Here is a 23809-nt window from a genome sequence, read left to right on the forward strand (position 1 = left end):
ACTTCACAGATTTGAACAAAGCTTGTCCCAAGGACCCCTTTCCACAGCCACATATCGATGCAATGGTGGACGCTACTGCAGGGCACGAGGTACTTACTTTCCTCGACGCCTGGAGCGGTTACAATCAGATCAAGAAGCATCCACAAGATCAAGAAAAAACGGTATTCATGTCACAAAGAGGTATATATTGTTATAACGTCATGCCCTTTGGCCTAAAGAACGCCGGCTCCACTTACCAACGGCTGGTAAATAAGATGTTCAAGCAACAAATAGGGAAGACGATGGAAGTATACATAGACGACATGGTAGTGAAGTCCAAAAAAGCGAGAATGCATATGGAACACTTGGCAGACACCTTCCAGACATTAAGAGAGTTTAAAATGAAGCTTAATCCGTCCAAGTGTTCATTTGGAGTATCCTCAGGGAAATTCGTAGGATATATGGTGACCCAGAGAGGAATTGAAGCAAGCAAGGAGCAGATAAAAGCAATACTCCAGCTGGAATCACCGCAGAAACCAAAAGATGTGCAAAGGCTGGCAGGGAAGGTGGCGGCCCTAAACAGATTCATATCATGGGCTTCAGATAGATGCAAGATATTCTATGATATATTGAGGAAAAGTCAGAAATTCGAATGAACCGAAGAACACGAAAAGGCATTCGCGGAACTCAAAAGCTATCTAAGCACGCCACCATTACTCACAAAGCCGGAGCAAGGGGAGCCACTATTCCTGTACCTGTCAGTCACGGAAGCAGCTGTAAGTGCAGTCTTGGTCAAAGAACAAGAAGGAGTACAACATCCTGTGTATTATATTAGCAAGTCTCTGCATCCTGCAGAGACCAGGTACACTTCCTTCGAAAAACTAGCATTGGCTTTGGTTACTGCTTCCCATAAACTGCGGCCGTACTTTGAATCTCACACCATCCACGTAATAACCAACTACCCGCTAAAAACTATTATGAGGAAGCCTAAACTTTCGGGCAGAATGACTAAATGGTCAGTGCATCTTACTGGGTATGACTTGCAATTCAAACCCAAAACAGCGATAAAATCCCAAGCCTGAGCAGATTTCATCTCTGACTTCTGCCCTGCTACCCGTGGGGACGCAGAAGAAGGAATGCTGACAATAACGGGGAGTCAGGATAGCGAGATATGGACCCTATACATCGACGGAGCCTCAAATGCAAGGGGGGCTGGTGTAGGTTTGGTCCTTCGATCACCTAAAGGTGATATGATAGTACAAGCTATTAGGTGTGAGTTCAAAGCAACCAACAACGAAGCCGAGTATGAAGCCCTTATACTTGGGATGCAGATGGCGTCAGGGCTTAAGGTGAGGAACCTGAGGGTGTATAGCGACTCCTTACTTGTGGTGAATTATGTAAACAACGAATATGTGGCACGTGATTCAAAGATGATAGCCTACCTGAAGATAGCCACAGAGCAAAAGTCAAAGTTTAGAACGTTCAAAATAACTCAGGTGCCGCGAGATCAGAACGTGGAGGCAGACGCCCTGGCAACGTTAGGGGCCACCTTCCAGCCCACAGAACTATCAAATATACCTATCACCCATGTATTGACCCCAGCCATCCAGAAGGGGCCAGATCAGAATCCGGTGAAAGAGGCTGCACACGTGCAGTATTCGCAGTGAGCCAGATTCCTGGTTTCCACAGAAGGACAGCAGGATCCAGATTGGAGAGTACCGTACATAAATTGGCTAAGGGATGGGACGCTCCCCGAGGATAGAAAGGAAGCACAAAGTTTCAGGATAAAAGCCTCCAGGTATATCTTGATTGATAACATTCTCTTTAGAAAATCATTGGCAGAACCATGCCTTAGGTTCTTGAACAAAGAGGAAGCAGAAACGGTGCTGCATGATGTACACGGCGGAGAATGCGGGAACCATGCTGGAGGACGGAGTTTGCCTAACAAAATCTTAAGACAAGGGTATTTCTGGCCCACCATGTGCACATATGTCGTTAATCATGCCAAACGCTGTGAATCATGTCAAAAGGCGGCTCCAGCAATCCATCAGCCAACAGAACCAATGCATTCAATTATCTCTCCATGGCCATTCATGATGTGGGGCATGGACATAGTGGGTAAGCTTCCAAGGGCTCCAGGAAACAGAGTATATATGCTAGTCATGACTGATTACTTTTCAAAGTGGATTGAAGTAGAGGCAATGACAGAGGTAAAAGAGCGGCATGTGATCTCTTTTATCAAACGTAACATCATAAGCAGATTTAGGATACCATCCGAGATCATATGTGACCATTGATCCCAGTTCATATCAGATAACACCGAGGGCTTCTGTTCACGCTGGAAATAACATTGATAAAGTCAGCCTCTAGGTATCCACAAACCAATGGCCAAGCCGAGTCCAGTAACAAAATCATTATGGAGAACCTCAGAAAACGGCTGAAAGAGTTGGGAGGAAAATGGGCAGATGAACTACCATTAGTACTCTGGTCAGATAGAACAACACCGAAAGTGGCAACAGGCCAAACTCCATTTAGCCTCGTATACGGAGCAGAGTCAGTGATACCCTCAAAGGTCTGGTACCCACGTATAGATACGGCTGTCAGACGACAGAGTAGAACAAGGTCGAAATGGCTAGTAGTCTGGATACAGTTGATGAGCTGCGAGAAAGCGCCTACATACGTATGGCGTCGTATAAACAATCTGTAGCCAGGACATATAACAAGAATTTTAAGATCAGGACCCTTGAAGTAGGGGACCTCGTACTCAGAAGGGTATTCGAAAATACCAAGAACCATAAAGCAAGCAAGTTTGCCTACAAATGGGAAGGGCCATATCAGGTTGAGAGCATTGTCAAGAATGGGGCATACAGGTTGATGACCATGCACGGTCAAATCCTGGACAAGCCCTGGAACATTCGTCACTTGAAACGGTACTTTGTCTGACAAAGTGCCAAAACTTCAGTGTACAAAAGACCTTTCAAAAGTCCGTGAAGCAAAAAAAAAAAAAAAAAAAAAAAAAAAAAAAAACAAAAAGTGTGGGGGGTTAGTATATGCTTTAGGTACTGGTGTGTTTTAGAAAACTTTTTTTTCTTTCGTTTTCCTTAGTTTCTCATTTTTAAACAAAATCGAGTCGTTTTTAAACCAAGTAGTCCAGGCTGTGGCTTCCTGGATCCAGATGTTGCCCTGGAACACCATGAGATAGCACCAGGTAATTTGCACTACTTTGGAATTTATCATGCTTCTACGAAGAAAGGCTTTGATACTAATGTTGGTTACTTGTCAGATAAGGAACACTCGAGGGTCCAGCCGCCATGTGAGGTCATGCGAGACGTTTACTTAGTCAAGCCACATGGGGAGCATACGCCGAGGTAGCGCGCAGGGTACGACATACTAAGACCACCCATACCTTAACGTTAATCTCAGTAATTACATAGCTATGACGTAGAGCAAAAGGTGCACGCGCGAAATGTCAAACGTCTGGAACCACAAGGAATGCAACATTCCTTGTTAGTCAGAAACAGTCAATGAAGGTATGCTCAAGTCAGCTAACCCTAGTGATAAGATATTTTACGTCATGGGTAAAATGTGTTATCAAGAATCTGTAACCAGGAACAAAGGCTGTGCACCTGAAGTCAGGTCAGCCTCCTGGATATACCAATGTCGAATCAAAACTCCAGAGACCAATAGCAAATAACGCAAGTATAACAAAAGGAGGGTCTAAAACCTAGACCCGGAACTACTTTAAGTTAAGGCGCTGCTTTGTTTACAAGCAGTAGCACCATCGTAGTTTGAAAACCTGCGTACCAGCAGGCACAAAACAAACCAAAATAAAAAGAAAAGAGTTTTTGAAACATAAATACAAATTTGCACCACACAGGGCCAAGTCCCCAGATAATTTAAACTAAAAATTTTAAGAGAGGTCAATCAATCCTCTCAATAATCGCATCCCGACCGTGCTCGCTCCTCGTGCTCCATCTCGCTTTTCTCATTGCAGTACCTGAACACCTCGAGGATCACAAACCGCATCATCACCAGTCTGCTCCGCCAGGATCTCCTCTACAGTCCCAGAGATAGCCCAGAGATATCCATGGCGGTGAAATCAGGTTCCGGATTAGCAGCCTCAGCATCAGCAGGAAACAGGGCGCTCATATCCATACCATTGGGAAATGCACAGGCAAACTCAGCCAGTTCCTCCTCCAGGTTCCAAGATGCGTGTCGTCCCTCAGTATAAGCACGGATGCAGTCAATCCGTCCCTCAAAAGCAGTGTAGGCTCCCACGTTCTTGGCTAGCTCAGCCATCTCTTCAGCACGGGCCTCTACCTTTGTCAGCCCAAAAGTCAGGACACAGTTAGCCTCATGCGTCCTTGCAAGCTGATCTTTGGCTGCCTCCTTTTCCTTTTTGGCCGCGTGAAGCTGCTCCCTCAGCTTGGCACAGGTGGCTCTGAGCTCCTTGTTCTTCCCCACGGAAGCCAGGCACTCAACTTTGGCCCTCTGCAGCATCTTGCGGAGATAGAGGGATAATTGAAGGGCCTACAATAAAGAAAACCACTAGTCAAGGAAGCACAAGGGCGGAGAAAACAAAAGGGGCGATAGAAAGTAGACTCACCAGGAAGCAGTGTTCAGCAGCCAGGTCAGTCATCTCCTGGGGGGCAGTCTCATCAAATGCCCTGGAGCAAGCCGGAGTCAGGAGCCTCTCCAATGCAGGCCAGTAGTTGGCACGTTCAGCATCCCCAAAGTTAGCAGGGAGGCGCAGCAGTAGCTCATCAGCATGGAAAGGGGACCCAGGGGCACGTGATATTGGGGTCACTTCGATAGGTTCTGGAGCAGGCCTTGAGGTGGATCTCTTTCTTGAGGAAGCAGAAGAGGTAAAGGAGTCAGTAGTTCTTTTCCTGGCTTGACGCATCAGGATCTCAGAAGCAGAGGGTCTAGCACTTCCTACGGAGGTACCAGGACGCAAAGGATCAGAATAAATAACAAGTGGGTAAGGAAGCATCTGGAGATTAAAAAAAAGAGAATATTTACCAGAAGACATGGTTTCTTCAGTGGCGGAATCGTCTAAACCAGAGAGCAGGAGGGGAAACAGTCTACGATCTTCAGGGATGGAGAAGAGCTTGGCAACAGAGTTTGCTTCATCTTCAGACTTCTTGGGGTTCTTGAGTTCTGCATCAAGTTAAAGAGTAAGAATAGTGAGCGACAGGGGCAATCAAAAATAAACATGCAAATACACATACTCTTGGTAAAAACCCAGTGCTCGAACATGTAATCAGCGTGGATGGGAAGTGATTCAAGCTTGACATAGAAGAAATCCTTGTACCACCCATCGTCCTTCCCTTTAGCCGCCGACTGAAGGAAGTTTTCAGTCTTCTCCACGGCCCTGAAGGTGTATTGACCATTCCCTAACGACCGGCACTCAAACCTGTGGGCCAAATCTGACAATCCAATCTCGACGCCCAGACTATTGTTCAAAGCAACAGTAGACAAGAGGATCCTCCATGCATAAGGGGCGATTTGGACCATGGGAAGAGGGTTCAGGCGGATGAACTCTTGGATCATTGGAGGAAAGGGGAATCTAAGGCCAAGGACGAAAGGACAGGTGTACAAGCAGATCCACCCAGCATGAAAGGCGTCTGCCTTCTGACCAGGTTTGGGGATGAGGATCACCACATCGTCACCTAGACCAAGCAAGGCTTTGATCCTAGGGATGTCCTGTAACACCCCGGTTTATAAAAGAAGTCCTCGTCAAGACATTCTCTAATAAAACGGACTGTTACCATCTCGGTTTCCCGAGGTAGTGAATAACAAATTAAACTCCAAGGCAATTTATATAATATTTTAACTTAATTATTACAAATCCTCTTTTCAACTCAAATTACAAGAACTGACATAAATAAAAGTGAAAGTCTTCTAAATGATGATCTAGCTACTAAGTCGTCTGATCCAATGTCTCACGCCCATCCAGCTCCCGTTCTATCTCTTAAACCTGTCAAGTCTGCTCCCCATAAAACGGTTCATCACAGGTGTTCACGAATACACAGGGTCAACCACGAGGTTGAGTAGGGAAAACAATAAAACAATAAAATATGATATGCATGATACTCCGTCACCTCCATCTCCATCTCAACTCATCACACACATCTCATACCCCGGAACGCCCAGCCATACCGATCCCCGGTAGACTATATATCGACCGAAGTCGATCTGCGCACTTCGCACTGAGGACATCGGGGCAAGTCCTGCGAACCCGCCTGGGCCTTATCACAACATCATCATCACCGCACCACATCACCACAACATCCTCCATCTCCAATGCATATGAATGCTCAAAAGAAATGAATGCAACACAATATATATATATATATATATATATATATATATATATATATATATATATATATATATATATATATAATGAACTGGTAAATCATAAAATCATGCCAGTTACCCGATGTTGCGATATCATACTCAATATGATCAATTCAGTCAATCACCTTCCGTATATATAAATCGTACTTAAATCAACAACCAGAAATCAAGTCAACACAATTCAACAACAACGATAATAGGACAAGTGTATTTCCCTACCTCAAAGTGCCAAAGAATTCCAATTAAGCGATTAAGCGATCCGAAAAGTAAAGCAATGAATTTGATTATCGATCCTTCACGAATCCGTCACCTAAAACAATTATAATATTTATAATTACTAACTACTAAATATAGACATCTCCCAAAATAGAAGCTTTCCCGAAATACATTCCCAACACCAACTTATGCCCAACTGGTAACTAAAATAACCCGATTAGTATCTGACCCGACTTCCCAAAATAGAAAGTTATTAAAGTATAATTTCTTAAAATGGAAACCTTCCCGATATAGTAACTTTCCACTTTAACCAGTCCCGACTCAAAATCCATCTCTAATTATTTAATTGACTCGGGAATAATTTATTTAAATGACTCGGGAATTAAATTAAATAACTAATATGATAATAAAATATTAAACGAATTAAACGTTTTAAAAAAACCCGAATCAAACATAAAACAATTCAACAACCCGACTTAAAACCCGTCTTTAATCATTTTAATTAAATAACTCGGAATTAAATTAATTAATTAAGCATGTGACCCATTATCGAAATATAACGATTAACTATCACGAAACCCGTTTCAAAACTAAAAACAACTCGTCACCTACACCACCCCCTTCACACGCACTCACCCGCCACCACAGGCCACCGTGAGGCCGTGTCAACCACCAGCCCCAACACCCACTCTGCCCCAGCCACCAGCAACCACCCCAACTGGGGTCGACCCTCGCCGGCGCGTCAAACCATGGCCGCCATTTGGCCTGGTTCACCACCACGCCTCACCAAACACCCTCTGTTCTCTACCTGCAACCACCGCGGCTATCACCCATCCCCTGCCAAACCACCACCTACCTACTCGCCGCAAGCCCATGAACCCAGACGACATGGCGCCACCGTTTCGACCTCCCCCTAGTCCACGGTGGCGCCACCCCAAATCTAATCACTCAAACTCGCCTGAAAACACACATTTTAACCCGTTTGCCACCCCTGTCGCTGCCACCTATTTCAGCCACCACCACCACCTAAAGCCACCATAACCACCACCATTACATTCGTCACATACCACCCATTTCCCTTACCCCGTCAACAACCACCATAAACGCCCCTACCAGACACGAACAACCACCCAAAACCCCGACATAAACAATGAAAACCGAGAAGGGTTGCTCTTACCTTTTCCCGCCGCCATAACAGCCACCACGGTCGTCTATGGTCGTCGCCAATCACCCCTAGCTCTTCCTTGCTGTGCCGTCAACCACCCACGACCACTCTCTCTCTCTCTCTCTATGCGGATTCGTGATGATTGGTGTTGATGAAGGAGGGAGGCGGCTGAGTAGGGTATTTAGGGTTAGGGTTAGGGTTAGTGTATAATTAGGGTTAATGGGCTTAGGGTTTAATTTGGCTGAACATCAAATGGGTCGAGGGTAAATGGGTTAGCTCGCATTTCGAATTCTTTATAAACCCGTCTTAATTAACTTACGATAGTTTTAGCGTAATTATCGACTCACCATTAACCCGACTTAATTAGTAATATAAAATGTATAATAAATAATATTTAATAATATCCATTTAATTTATTATATAAAAATACGGGGTATTACAGTCTTCCCCCCTTAAAATGAACTTCGTCCCGAAGTTCGCTCCCGTACCCAAACCTCAAAAGGGTATTGTATATTGTACATACGGACGTCACGTATTTCTAACACGGTTAACACACACTTTTGACACATCAATTAAACATAACAAATACGGAATGTTACATTCTGCCCTCCTAAAAATAAACTTCGTCCCGAAGTTTAACTCATCTTCACTTAACCCAATTAACTACAACTAATAACTACCTGCGAACACAAATATATAACAACTATATAATCATCTGAGAACACCGTCATCTTCCATCTAAATTCCGATCTCAAACTCAAATAACTCAATCACCATGGTCTCACTGGACCGCAAATGTAACTCGGCACAAAGGCCCCACAACTCATAACTCAATACCAGTAGTTTAACTTATACTCTCCTTTTACACATCAACCAACTAAAGAAGTAGGAACAAAACATATAGAACGCATTTGCATAGGTACCCCCACAACGAAATATCCACTTGATCAAGACTACGATCTACAAACAAGTGAAACATAAACCTTAATATTTTACAATCCTACCCAACTAAAAACATGGTTACGTCCTCGTAACCTTCATTATTATAACTAAAGTTCTCAACTACTGCTAATAACTGAAAGAGGATAAGAGATTCTCAACTCGCGCTCAAGTTAACTAGTCCTTACCAAAGACAATCGATATACAAGGTCTCACAAGGAAGCTACTGTTACCCGTAAAAATCATTAGTAATTATTCATCTCACCAGTCCTTTTAATCTCCTACTTTTAGAAACATAGGGGATCAATCAGCATAAGGAAAGAATTAGGGTCAACACTTTGATAAATCGATTTATGAAAATTTATAACCTAATAGGTCCAGTCTGACTTTCCTTTACATAATTGTACAGATTTTAGGTCAAGACACAGAATCATCAATAAAATGAAGACAACCAGTTTCGCCGTACTTATCATCTTTGAAATATTTTTAATCCTCATAACAAAGGATTTGGTATTTATTCATGAATGACGAAAGCACATTGCTTGGCAAATTTTTACAAACTTATTGGTCGAGTCAAACAAGCGAGTAAACAGCGATATTTGGAAAGTTAACATACAAGACTATCTTACATAAAATTTCGTTCTTGGTTTTAAATATATTTTGACTGCACCCGACACAATGACATAAAAGATTAATGTATTTAACTACGCCAATTTACAAATATTTGTTACCTGTCATGCTAATATTAACATACCATGTTGACACACAAGTCACTTAATTCACCACATTACATTTCCCGTCTTGACATTCGTAACTAACCACAACCCACCAATTCGCTACATGAACAAACCACATGACTACATTAACTCACTACTTGTGACTCCGTTCTAGTTTCATTCCCCCCGACTAGCAAAATTATGAACCATGCAACCAGACACTGGCTGGAAATCAAATTCTGAATTTATACTCATACGACAAAATTGAACTTCATTTTCAAAACTTTTACTTTCCTACTGGACGGTGAATAATTTGCTTAACATAATCTTATAACAGGGCCGTCATAGAATCCATTTACAGCTTACTACGAAACTCAAAATCAGATAAACTTAATTCAATTCCATTAAACAAACAAGTTTAGGTGTCGACTCATATATCGTAATTTACAGGTTCATCTTATTCATTTCAGTCCTATCTTTATTAGTAAACGACTATTACCTCAATCATCAGGATTTTAGTTGCACTTCTTTATTCAGTTATATTCACGGCTCAATTAAACGTAACTATAACGACTATCATTTAAACCAACGCATATCGTGTGAATCATCAAAGGGTTATTCCATTATAATTGCTAATATAATTATCATAAACAATCTTTATTAAAAATATAATTGATAGTAACGACTCGAGAATATAGATATGTTAAATGTCGTGCTGAAATTGCAAAAATCATTTTAGCATTTTATGACAATATAATAACGAACATATTCAATAATGAATAATAACACGGTTTATTATCATGTTATAGGTTTAGGTCCAACTGAAATAATTTAATGAATAAAAGTTATAAGTATGACTTATAGGCACACCGACTCACATAAAAGACATTAGAACTCAGATGACATCCTACACGTGTGAACATTTAGACACAATCATTACTACCACCCATTTGTAAACTTTTAAACATAATTATTGTAAATATTCATGCGAGTATATTAGAACAATCAAATTAACTTTTAACGCCATCAACTTTACCAAGATACGACAATATAGTTTTATATTTATATATATCCTACCACTATGCAAATATGATGACACACCAGAGATATTACAACATGCCAAATGTATATAAAATATGCAACAACTGGACTCGTATAAACATCTCACCCTTGATTAAGAATCAATTTAAGCTATTCAATTTTACTCATACTATCATGCCTACAATGTTATCAATTAAACTTTAAATTTTATCACCGATTAAGATACATAACTACTGAACATGCGTGCTACTATCGTCATATAAAACATTATAAATTCACATTACTAAGACTCATGAATTACTCAAACAACTATCTGAAAATTCAACCTAGAACACACATTTTACAAGTCATGATTCACGTTGTAACTTGCAAGGATCACGAATAAATAACCGTTCGATTAAAACTTGATTGATATTACTTTTATAAAACACGGAGAGTTAAAACACAGGAAAAAAAAGAATTAGGTTTAAAGCACGAGAATTTCATTTTTTTTTTCTTTTTTCTTTTTTTTTTTTTAGAATTTTACAACTCAGTTGGTCCAAACAACCATGTGACAGCAATTGGTCTGAAATTTGGGTCAGTTTGCAAAACTTATTATTTAATATAGAGACATCATGATTTTTAGTGGCTTATCAATTTGAACACATGTGTGAATTTTACGATCGATGGAGTTGGAATTTATGCGAAAATTATTATTACCATTTAAATGAGGATTTTTACAAAATCGTCGGTCAAAACATCACTGCACAGGACTTCCTAATCACAGCTTACTAAAATAATTATTACTCCTAGTCTGTATATCTGATAAGCATGAAACCAACGCTAAATGAACACTAACTCACGAGGCTATCTCTCATAAAATTTTCATCGATAGGCAATAAACAGAAAAGAAATGGTAGTAAGGTCAATTAAAGGGTAACACCAACCAGAACGAGTTTTATCACTAAGTTATTCATTTTCTATGTTCCAAACTCTTACAACCATACTATCGATACTAATCCATCCTAACTTAAATCTCGCACTGTGTACCTCGTAACATCTACCCCATAGAATCCGATCGCATCTCGATCTACTCCTTACGTCTAATCATGATTGCTATGACTAAAAAAAACATGCAATTCAATAGTGTTTCTAATTACTATCACAATACTATACTAGCATGGCTTTGGGATCACATAACCGCATATTACTTAGTCATAGTAGTGCTATCAACACATCATTCATACAAATTACTTACCGTAGCGTTGTCCTGCCATAATCAATGTATCAATCAATTAACACTTAGGCAACGATATATGAATTTCCTGTTCAACCTCAAGCAACTTTTCTACCCTTTCTCTCGTATACACTTGGGGTTTCCGGTCAACTGAGAGGGCCACAGGTTCGGTGTGAGGGGGCCCCTAACTCATACCTTACCTTAGTGTGCTCCTAACAGTTCTATCCCGGGGTTCATTTTAATTAGACACTTCCTATGTTCATTGGGCTCATTGGTTTAGGCCTGAGGATCGTTCGCTCTGATACCACTTTGTAACACCCCGGTTTATAAAAGAAGTCCTCGTCAAGACATTCTCTAATAAAACGGACTGTTACCATATCGGTTTCCCGAGGTAGTGAATAACAAATTAAACTCCAAGGCAATTTATATAATATTTTAACTTAATTATTACAAATCCTCTTTTCAACTCAAATTACAAGAACTGACATAAATAAAAGTGAAAGTCTTCTAAATGATGATCTAGCTACTAAGTCGTCTGATCCAATGTCTCACGCCCATCCAGCTCCCGTTCTATCTCTTAAACCTGTCAAGTCTGCTCCCCATAAAACGGTTCATCACAGGTGTTCACGAATACACAGGGTCAACCACGAGGTTGAGTAGGGAAAACAATAAAACAATAAAATATGATATGCATGATACTCCGTCACCTCCATCTCCATCTCAACTCATCACACACATCTCATACCCCGGAACGCCCAGCCATACCGATCCCCGGTAGACTATATATCGACCAAAGTCGATCTGCCAGCTCGCAGCTGAGGACACCAGGGCAAGTCCTGCAGAACCCGCCTGGGCCTTATCACAACATCATCATCACCGCACCACATCACCACAATATCCTCCATCTCCAATGCATATGAATGCTCAAAATAAATGAATGCAACACAATATATATATATATATATATATAATGAACTGGTAAATCATAAAATCATGCCAGTTACCCGATGTTGCGATATCATACTCAATATGATCAATTCAGTCAATCACCTTCCGTATATATAAATCGTACTTAAATCAACAACCAGAAATCAAGTCAACACAATTCAACAACAACGATAATAGGACAAGTGTATTTCCCTACCTCAAAGTGCCAGCAATTCCAATTAAGCAGTTAAGCAGTCCAGAAAGTAAAGCAATGAATTTGATTATCGATCCTTCACGAATCCGTCACCTAAAACAATTATAATATTTATAATTACTAACTACTAAATATAGACATCTCCCAAAATAGAAGCTTTCCCGAAATACATTCCCAACAACAACTTATGCCCAACTGGTAACTAAAATAACCCGATTAGTATCTCAATTCGACTTCCCAAAATAGAAAGTTATTAAAGTATAATTTCTTAAAATGGAAACCTTCCCGATATAGTAACTTTCCACTTTAACCAGTCCCGACTCAAAATCCATCTCTAATTATTTAAACGACTCGGGGATTAAATTAAATAAATTATTTAATTGACTCGGGAATAATTTATTTAAATGACTCGGGAATTAAATTAAATAACTAATATGATAATAAAATATTAAACGAATTAAACGTTTTAAGAAAACCCGAATCAAACATAAAACAATTCAACAACCCGACTTAAAACCCGTCTTTAATCATTTTAATTAAATAACTCGGAATTCAATTAATTAATTAAGCATGTGACCCATTATCGAAATATAACGATTAACTATCACGAAACCCGTTTCAAAACTAAAAACAACTCGTCACCTACACCACCCCCTTCACACGCACTCACCCGCCACCACAGGCCACCGTGAGGCCGTGTCAACCACCACCCCAACACCCACTCTGCCCCACCCACCAAAGAACCACCCCCACTAGGGTCGACCCTCGCCGGCGCGTCAAACCATGGCCGCCATTTGGCCTGGTTCACCACCACGCCTCACCAAACACCCTCTGTTCTCTACCTACAACCACCGCGGCTCTCACCCATCCCCTGCCAAACCACCACCTACCTACTCGCCGCAAGCCCATGAAACCAGACGACATGGCGCCACCGTTTCGACCTCCCCCTAGTCCACGGTGGCGCCACCCCAAATCTAATCACTCAAACTCGCCTGAAAACACACATTTTAACCCGTTTGCCACCCCTGTCGCTGCCACCTATTTCAGCCACCACCACCACCTAAAGCCACCATAACCACCACCATTACATTCGTCACATACCACCCATTTCCCTTACCCCGTCAACAACCACCATAAACGCCCCTATCAGACACGAACAACCACCCAAAACCCCGACATAAACAATGAAAACCGAGAAGGGTTGCTCTTACCTTTTCCCGCCGCCATAACAGCCACCACGGTCGTCTATGGTCGTCGCCAATCACCCCTAGCTCTTCCTTGCTGTGCCGTCAACCACCCACGACCACTCTCTCTCTCTCTCTCTATGCGGATTCGTGATGATTGGTGTTGATGAAGGAGGGAGGCGGCTGAGTAGGGTATTTAGGGTTAGGGTTAGGGTTAGTGTATAATTAGGGTTAATGGGCTTAGGGTTTAATTGGGCTGAACATCAAATGGGTCGAGGGTAAATGGGTTAGCTCGCATTTCGAATTCCTTATAAACCCGTCTTAATTAACTTACGATAGTTTTAGCGTAATTATTGACTCACCATTAACCCGACTTAATTAGTAATATAAAATGTATAATAAATAATATTTAATAATATCCATTTAATTTATTATATAAAAATACGGGGTATTACATGTCCTCTTGGGTCAAGTGGGAGTCACCGGAATGCGGTCTTTTGAGGACTCCCTGCGAAGGGAAGTCATTGTCCTCTACGAGGTCAATGGTGGCGGATGAAGATGATGTGAGGCGGTTTTTGGCCATGATAAATGAGGAGAGAGAAGTGAAAGTACCTGAAGGGACGAAGGAAGGCGGTGCTGGCACTGAAGGGCGATTGAAAGGATGAGTTTTGGGGAGTGGAGAGTTTGATGGTTTTGAGGAAATGAAATGATGATGAAAGAGAAAGAGGGGGGGACGGATGAGATTAAATAGGAGGGGGTAGTTGGAGTTTTGAAAATATGAATTGAAATGGAGTATGCGAGAAGTCACTCAACGATACACTGCAATTTCCCGCTCACGTAACTAGGGTTGGACTTTCACGGAAAATTGGGGGCAAACTGTTAGGCCCAAAATCTGGATATGGGCTGGTCTGGGGCAGTGAGTCTGGAAGCAGTGTGAGACGCAGGGCGTCAGGGAGCTAGGGTGGCAGCATCAGCGCGTAGTGCAAGATGTGGGATTTGATCCGTATGGAAGAAGCATATGGAAATTCTATCACTTATCATATCCAATGAAGGAAAGTCCTATTCAGCGTCAAATTAGGAATAACTTGGAAGAAAAGCAAGAAACCTTAGCTGAGCAAGCTCCCCTATATAAGGGGCCTCAATGCAGAGAAGGAGGATCATCAGAAAATACAGGAATTATACCCTAACTTCCATAGCATAACACACGAACTGTACTTCCTCCCGAATTATAGTGAAAATCTTGGTGGGATTCCGTCTCCCCCCGCGGTTGTTTCCCAAATCGGGTTTTTCGCGTCACCAAAATCGCTTGTGTCATTTATTTACGCCGTGCATTCAAATTATCATACAACAAACAAATCATAATATAGACCTAACGTTAAGACCGCTTTAGCCCTAAATTGGTAGAAATTTACCAAAACAAAGATGATTAACAATAATTAAAAAAGGATTAAGAGTATTATACCTAATGATGATTCCAAAATAATAATGCAAAGAATAATAGAAGTACTTGATGATTGATGGAAGGTTGTCAATCTCCCAATAAACCCAAATAATCTTCAATTACCCAAAATAAAAGATGAACAATATAGAAATTAAGGAAATGAGATTTGTATTAAGACTTTATTAGAAGTTGATTACAAGATTAAAGAGAGATTAGAATAATATAAACTACACCAAAGATTGATAAGAAGAACATGATAATCTAATTAGACTAATGGGGTATTTATAGTGGGGATTAGGTGCACAAATTAGGGTTACTAAGGTCTTAAATGACGATTAAGTCCTTGAGGAATCTCTCCTCTCAAGAAAAGATGCGGGTCTCCTTTTAGCTAGTCTTTCAAAAATATGCGCATCTCGAATGGAGAAGAAAGATGATGTGTTGCTCTGGAGGACAATCCAAGCGTCCAAAAGGTCGGGACGAGCGGATTGTATAGGTTCTGGACGAGCGGCCTGGTAGCTTGGACGAGCGGCCTGTGGAGCTTCTGGACGAGCGTCCCGATAGGTGAGACGCTCGGATCTTTGCCATTTCTTCTTTTATTCTTCCAACAATCCTCCGGGATTTTGTTGGGGATGCAAGGATCTTCTTCATCATTGCCCATCTACTACATTATGTACAAAGGCCTTCTAGTCTTGTCTTCTCTTTGATGGTTGGTCATTAGATTCGATCAATTTAGCTCTATTTTGCCATGAAAATGCAAGGTTTGCACTCCTCTCCTACCAAGGAAAAAAACCTCAAAGAATATGAAAAACAAAGGACGAAAGATAGTAAATGACCCAAATATGCACTAAAAAGCATAGGCATGAGGCTAATTCGGGGACTAAATATGCTCAAATATTGGTCACATCAAATATCCCCAAACCGAACCTTTGCTCGTCCCGATTAAAGAGGTGACAATACTAGGACCCTTATTAAACTATCCTACTAATATAGCTGATATGAGACAATTAGCGGGTCTCACTCCGCCCCTTCAACTCACAACAAGACAACCATGAGATAGGATGCCTTTTTGCAAGACAAGGTGGGTCTTGCCAAAATGGCGACACATCCAATCATTAAAGCACACAAAATCAAGTAATGGATGTATATACCCAAAAAAATAGCCACTTTCCTCATCTAAGTGGCGGAAATTATCTAAAGGGGAAGCAATTCAAGGGTACACACTCCTTTATAGATATGGTTTCTTCAAACTACTAAGCCTAGAAGGATACCAATAAATCACCTCCAAGTTGTGTCAAGCTAGGGTACCTTTGTCCTCAATCGTTAAATGCTTTTGTCAAGAATAAACTCCCTATGGTGTTAGAAACACTAGAGGATCGTGGAATTCCCCTTCTTGCCTAGAGAAGAAGAAGGGTCGTCCCCTCTCTACCATGCACAAAAATGAATACGATGGATAAAGGGATTAATAGTAATTGAGTTTCATTTGGGAGTTTGCTTTTGTTGTTGTTTTTCCCCCCGATTTCTTGTGGCATTTGACATTTGAGAACACTTTCTTTTTGCCATTTCTTTTGATTTTTGGCATTTCAATACTTGACTTTCAACTTTTTACATTTTCTTTTGAACATTTTCAAAGCTATCCCAATTAGTAACGAGGGTGCCTTATATTTGAAGCATAGGAGTCTATTTTTGATCCTCTTTTCTTTTGATGCATTTGCAAACTTTTTGGCTTTTCATTTCTCAAATTTGAACAATTTTTGTGCCCATTCCCTTTGATGACAAAATGTATGGTAGAACATGGATGAATGATGGTTGCATGGTTTCAAGGGTCACCTTGGAATAAACAGTAGTCAAGGAGTTATCACACCACAAGGTACTCTTGACTAGGCCTTAATCCATGGGTCAAAGGTAGCATGACACATCCTAGGGTGTTTTACAAGTATTCTAACAAGCAAAGTCTTAAGAATAAAAAGCATCTACTAGGGCCTATGTACACTTGTCAAGTTTCCCAAACAGACGGTTTCACAAAATTTTTCCTAAATGCAACTATATGCCATGATGCAACTAACATATATACATCCTATTGCATATGCTTCTACCAACTAATATGCCAAATAATCTAAATGCAAGTCTAAATTCACATTGTTTATACCGCATCAATCAAAATAAAGCCACATAGTCATTAACATTAAGAGGAAAAAGGAGATTGGAAAGATCATACCATGTGGTCTTCAATATCCTCATGTCTCGGATGTAGCATAGTCAATCAATGTGAACAAGGATGAACAAACACAATATATACAAAACAATATATACAAGACTATACTACAAAGGAAATGAACTTGTTTTTGGATTTTTCGAAATTTTTGGATTTTGAATAAAAAGTCAAGTTAGATTTTCCCATCCCCACACTAGTATGGGAATTGTCCTCAATGGCCAATATGATAGGAAATTATACAATGAAAATGCATGATTTCTACACTAAATGCAAACTATACTAAGCTACACTACATGATGCATGTGTTTTTGTTATGGTGGAGAGCATAATTTAAATTAGCTCCCAATGCATATGCATGGACTTCACCAAACCAAAATAAACATTATTTCTAATGTCATGAATTTCGGGGGAGTTCATACACATGGAATGCAATGCATGAAACTAAGGATTGTGATTTTGAATTTTACAAGTCGGGAACAATAATAATGAACACCTTAATGAAGCCAAGGTGTTAGTCCTCCAATGTTGCTAGGACTCCACAAAATCAAAACAAAAATGGTACAATAAATTATCATAACATCAAATTCTTTTCATGAAAGTTAAAGAGAGAAGGGATAAGGGAAACTTCACTTAAGCCTTGATGAGTGCCTCTTGCCAGCTCCAACAAGCTATGAAGAGATCTCTAGAGATCGCCATCATCCCCCTCTAAGTCACTATCCCAAGCTTCTTTGGATGCATCACTCATATTGAAGTCCATGAACTCATCTCCATCACTATTGAGCTCCACCATATCTCCACCACAAGACTTATCACTCCCTTCGCCTTCTTGCCCATTTGCTCCTTCATTGGCCCTTGCCGAGTTTGGGAAGAGAATGTCCATTTGGGCCCAAGAGGGAAACATTCCCTTCTTGCTAACCTTCCCTTGTTGAACCAAATGGTGGAATTGTGGGTATAGAGCATAGTAGCTATCCACAGCGGTTTCATATTGACGAAGATGCATGTCTTGGAGAATCCCCGTCATAAAATCGTCTCGAGGAAGGATGAAGGGTTTAGGGTGATTGTATGGTTGGTATTGAAAAGGGTAGGGAGGTATCTTGATCTTTTCATTTTGTTGTTGTGGCTCGTTTTGTTGTTGTTGGGTTTGTGGTGGTGCTTGATTTGCTTGGTTCGGGTTTGTGGGGATGAGGTATGACGGGATTGGGGATAGAGGGCCCCTCCATGGTGAAATTCTCGGTAAACCGTTTATTGGCAAGTAGATAGGATTGCTCCCTTTTGTTATCCATTTGATTCTCTTTTCAAAACCCTCGTGGGTTATCCAATGATGTTGCACAAGAATTAGCTCCTCATTTATCCTTGTATTTCCCGGAAGGGGAGTGTACTCATTGTTTTTATTGAACCTTGGATTGAAGTGTTTTGCGAGTCTTGTAATGAGTCCTCCATTGATGATATGCTTCATCCCATCGTTATCCCCATTTTGAAACTTAGCCCATTTCTCAAGGAGTACAAGTGGTGCATTAAAATGATATTCACTTCTTCCTTGGATCTCAAGATATGATTCTATGAATACGAGCTCAAGCTCATTCACAATTGCTGGGACTCGGCGTGCAAGAATAGTTCCGAATAAGAACCGGTAAGTGAGCCTTAGAATAGGGTTTTGGTTGTGAAATGCCAAACATTCCTTGATATACAAAAAGTCTCGACCGGTCATGGCTCTCCACAATGGTGCCACACTATACTTCTTTGGTCTTGATGTTCGGGTAGGCGAAACATCCAAACCGAGCACATTTGCAAACTCAACAAGAGTCATCATCCTTGTTACATTCTCCAATCTAAACTCTATGCAAATCGTTTTGTTCAAAGTTGTGATCTTTAAGAAACATAAGAACTCAAGAACAAGAGGTCGGTAGGTTTGCTCATGTAAGTGAAAAAAGGTAGAAAGACCAAACAACTCAAAAAGGGCTTCTGTTTGATGGTATATTCCAAGCTTTCTTAATGTTTTATGGCATATAAATTTGGTAGGAAGAATATTCTTACCAAGTAGTCGGTGAAAGACAAGCCTTTGAACATCGTTCACAAACTCAATGTTGGTAAAATCGTCAAGCTTGGTGAGATCCACAATCTCTTGATGTTCCCTCCTTAGAGTGTTGATGTGAGAAGTAGATGAGCTTCCTCTCACTCTTGGTCTTCTTCTTCCCTAAATAAAGATCCTCTTGGTCCCATTCTTTGATTGTAGATTTGGAATTTGATTTGTTGAAATATGGAGATGCTTTTTGTGAATTAGATCTTGCTTTTGAATCTTTTTGAAACCCTAGAATTTGGGGGTTCTTGTTTTTGTGGAGTGAATGAGTGCTTGAGATATGTTTTGGAGTCACAAGAGAGGGTGTTTTTATATTTTAAGTGGAAGGAAGGATGAGGTGTCACAAATTGTGTGGTGGGGGAGAAATTAAGTTGCGAAAATCAGGAATAAAAGACGCAGGGAGACGAGAGGATTCGTCATCGGGACGCTCGGATTTCTGGGTACTGGGACGAGCGGATTCTTTGTAGGACGCTCGGATTCTCTTACAGAGAGAAATTCCAGATTTTGAAGTAGCCAGGACGAGCGTATACAGGTTGGGACGAGCGTCTTGCAATAGCAGGACGAGCGGCTTCTCTGGGAGACGCTCGGATTCTCTTTCAGCGAGAAATTCCAGAAATTATTGCTAACGAGACGAGCGGATTCCCAATACAACGGGCGTCCAGAACAAGACGAGCAGATTAGCACTTGAGATGCTCGGATTTTGGGTCAGAACAAAACATCTTCGTGTCAGCTCTCGTAGGATGAGCGGATTCCCTGTGCGACGCTCGGATTTCCTGCTTGGACGAGCGTCTTCCTCTCGAGACGCTCGGATTCCTCATGCCTTTCTTTCACTCGGATAGAAATGTTTCCCCACACTTAAAAATTAGTTCCTTTATTCATCAAAATGATTAGTGACCCTCCCTCACTTAATCTCATGGAGAGAATCATGTTTATGATAGAAATGCAATAAAATTAAAAGTACAAGTAAGAAGGGTTAGTATATTTACAAGTGGTGGTTTAGGGAGGACTCCACCAAACTCTCCTTTTGATGATCCCTTCGAGGATGAGGAGGCCCGCGGTAGGTGACCTCGACCTCTCCAATGAATGCTCCCTCATAATATGGCTTCAATATTTGGCCATTAACCTTGAATTTGCTTCCATCTTCCGATTTGATCTCAAAGCCTCCATACTTCCCTACCTCGGTGGTCACATAAGGACCCATTCACCTAGAGTTCAACTTCCCGGGAAAGAGTCAATATCGGGAATTGAATAGAAGGACTTTATCTCCTTTGTGCAAGGCTTTTTGCTTGATTCCCTTGTCATGAAGCAACTTTGTCCTTTCCTTGTAGATCTTGGTATTCTCATAAGATTGTAGTCAGAATTCTTCCAACTCTTGGATTTGTATCATCCTCCTTTGACCACTTAATTTGAGATCAAGGTTGAGAGCTTTGATTGCCCAAAAAGCTTTGTATTCTAACTCAATTGGCAAGTGGCATGCCTTCCCATAGACAAGTTTGTAAGGGGAAGCTCATATGGGAGTCTTATAGGCCGTACTATAAGCCCAAAGAGCGTCATCAAGCTTCATGCTCCAATCTTTACGAGTCTTGTTTACAACTTTTTCAAGAATTTGCTTAATATCTCTATTTGAAACTTCAACTTGACCGCTTGTTTGAGGATGATATCCTAAGCCGGTTCTATGTTGAACACCATATTTGGTCAAAAGGGATGTGAGCTTCTTTTCGTGAAAATGCGTTCCTCCATCACTTACAATTGCTCTAGGGACTCCGAATCTTGGGAAGATTATTTTCTTAAAGAGCTTAGTGACCATTTTTGCATCATCGGTTGGGGTGGCAATTGCCTCCACCCATTTTGAGACGTAGTCTATAGCCACAAGGATATATTTGTTTCCTTTGTATGTCACGAACGGCCCTTGGTACTCGATCCCCCAAACGTCGAATATCTCCACCTCTAGTATGCCCCTTTGTGGCATTTCATTCCTCCAAGAGATATTCCCCGTCCTTTGACAAGCATCACAATGAAGGACGAATTCCCTTGCATCTTGGAACATTGTAGGCCAATAGAAGCCCGATTGAAGAATTTTTGCAATGGTTCTCCTTGCTCCATGGTGTCCACCGTAAGGTGATGAGTGGCATCCTTCCAAAACTCCTTGAATTTCCAATTGAGGGATCCACATTCGGTAGATCCCATCAATAAACTCCTTGTAAATATTTGGGTCATCCTAAAAATACCTCTTTACTTCGAATAAGAACCTCTTCCTTTGGTTGTAGTTTAAGTTTGGAGGGAGTACTCTTCCAAAAATATAGTTGTCATAATCGGCAAACCATGGGGTGATATGTCTCTCAAGTTGTGTTTGAATAACCATCAAGATATCATCGGGGAAAGAGTCATTTATCGGTGTTTCTCCTTCTTCATCATGAAACCGGATCCTTGACAAGTTGTCCGCCATGACAATTCTCGGCTCCTTTCTTATCTCTTATTTCCAATTCGAATTCTTGAAGAAGCAAAATCCATCTCAACAACCTTGGTTTCGCCTCTTTCCTTATCAAGAGATGTCAAAGGGCACGGTGATCCGAGAAGACAGTCACTTTGGATCCAAGTAAGTAGGAACGGAATTTATCCAACGCACAGACAATGGCAAGAAGCTCCTTCTCGGTGATATCATAGTTCACTTGGGAAGAATCAAGAGTCATGCTTATATAGTATATAGCATGTAGAGCTCTCCCTACCCGTTGGCCAAGAACCGCTCCAACGGCGTAGTTACTAGCATCACACATAATCTCGAACGGTAGTTCCTAATTTGGTGGTTGAATGATCCATGCCGAGATTAGTGCTTCCTTGATTATATTAAAGGCTTCAACACACTCATTAGTGAAATGGAATTTGGAATCTTTAAGCAAGAGTTGAGTGAGGGGTTTCGCGATTTTTGAGAAATCTTTTATGAAACGGCGATAGAAACCCGCGTGACCGAGAAAACTTCTCACCCCTCTAACATTCACGGGAGGTGGGAGTTTTTCTATCACCTCAACCTTAGCTTTATCGACCTCAATGCCCTTTTACGAGATTAAATGACCCAAAACAATTCCTTCATTGACCATGAAGTGACACTTTTCCCAATTTAAAACGAGGCTAGCATCTTCACATTTTTGCAATACAAGAGAAAGATTATGCAAACATGAGTCAAAGTCTTTTCCATAAACGCTTAAATCATCCATAAAAACTTCCATTATGGTCTCTAGGTAGTCGGAGAAGACACTCATCATGCATCTTTGGAAAGTGGCGGGGGCATTACATAAGCCAAAAGGCATCCTCCTATATGCAAAAGTACCATAAGGGCATGTAAAGGTGGTCTTGTGTTGGTCATCCGGGTGTATAGGGATTTGAAAGAATCCCGAATACCCGTCAAGGTAGCAAAAGAAATTGTTGGAGGCTAGCCTCTCAAGCATTTGGTCAATGAATGGTAGGGGAAATGATCCTTTCTTGTTGCGGAATTCAATTTTCGATAGTCAATACACATACGCCAACCAGTGATATTCCTTGTGGGTATTAGCTCATTCTTTTCATTTGTCACTACCGTGGTACCTCCTTTTTTAGGTACCACTTGAACGGGGCTAACCCACAAAGAGTCCGATATGGGATATATGATTCCCGCATCAAGTAATTTCATAACCTCTCCTTTAACAACTTCTTGCATGTGGGAGTTTAATCTCCTTTGAGATTGGATGGTAGGTCTATGGTCCTTTTCTAGATGAATTCTATGCATACAAAAGTTGGGACTTATCCCCTTAAGGTCATCTAGACTATAACCTATATCCTTTTCATGTTGTTTCAACACATCAAGCAATTTTCCCAATTGGTTTCCATCAAGTTTGTCATTAAAAATCACGGGTTTGGTCTTAGATTCATCAAGATAATCATATTTCAAATTTGGGGGAAGGGGTTTTAAAGTTGGAACTTGTACCTCACTTTCCTCTATTGAAGGTTCATTGAGAACTTGCTCCATTTCCATTAGACACTCCATTCTCATGGCATATTCAACTTGTTCTTCAAGCTCACTAATATCATCATACTCAAATTCCATGACAAATTCTTCTTGCTCTTTGGTTTGTATGATGTCCTCTA

Source organism: Silene latifolia, chromosome Y, assembly GCF_048544455.1.
Source record: "Silene latifolia isolate original U9 population chromosome Y, ASM4854445v1, whole genome shotgun sequence".
NCBI lineage: Eukaryota > Viridiplantae > Streptophyta > Magnoliopsida > Caryophyllales > Caryophyllaceae > Silene > Silene latifolia.